Source organism: Corvus brachyrhynchos, unplaced genomic scaffold (assembly GCF_000691975.1).
Source record: "Corvus brachyrhynchos isolate BGI_N302 unplaced genomic scaffold, ASM69197v1 scaffold18, whole genome shotgun sequence".
In the NCBI taxonomy this organism is placed as follows: Eukaryota; Metazoa; Chordata; class Aves; order Passeriformes; family Corvidae; genus Corvus; species Corvus brachyrhynchos.
Window position 1 is genome coordinate 510,616 of NW_008246064.1, and position 898 is coordinate 511,513.

Sequence of the window (898 nt, forward strand, 5' to 3'; positions counted from 1 at the left end):
GCGTCTGGGGCTGCCCCTGGATCCCTGGCAGTGCCCAAGGCTGGATTTGGATCACCCTGGGATAGTGGGAGGTGTCCCTGCCCGTGGAATGGGATGATCCTTAAGGACCCTTCCATCCCAAAGCGTTGGAATTCTGTGGTGGAGCAGGTGATGGTTGTGACTGGGGTGAGGAGGAGGAAAACTAACGGGAAAAAGGGAGAGAGAAAGGGCTGGAAATCCTTCCAGGGAGGGAGGAATTCCAGCTTGGGGTGAGGAAACAGAGGTGAGGCTTGGGAATGATGTTGGAGAAGGAAGGAATGAAGTCACTCCTGAGTACTTCTTGTCTTGGGAAACGGTGAATTTTGGAATCTCCTGGAATGGAGTCTGAATTTAAAAAAGAGGGAGAGCGGCTTTGTGGGATTCCTAAACTCCTTTATTGAGCTCCCAGGAGCTTCAGGCTCAGCATTTCCCAGATTTATTTCTGGGAATAAACCACCCTATGGAATCCTTGCCTGTGAAACTCCAGCACGTTCTGGACATCATTCCCAAGGGCCATTCCCTGGACCGTCTTCCGGGATGGGAAAAACCTGGCAGTTCAGTTTTGATGGGAACATCCCCCAGCGATGGTGGCAGCTCCTCCTCCCTCATTAACTAATTAGTGACGCTCCCAGTTAATTGGGTGATGTCACCGAAGGTGAATCAGCTCCTTTTTATGGAAGCAGCCACTGGATGATGTTCCAGGTGAAGAATTCCTGCGCAATCCCCGTGACGCTGCCGGATGGAAAATCCACATCTCCCTGTTACTAATCCAGGTGTTGCTGGGGATGGAATTCCGGGATTTTGGGGGGCAGATGGGGCCAAAATTCCCATTATTTACTCAAAAAAGGAGTGTGGAGAAAGGGGGAGTCCCCGTAGGGAA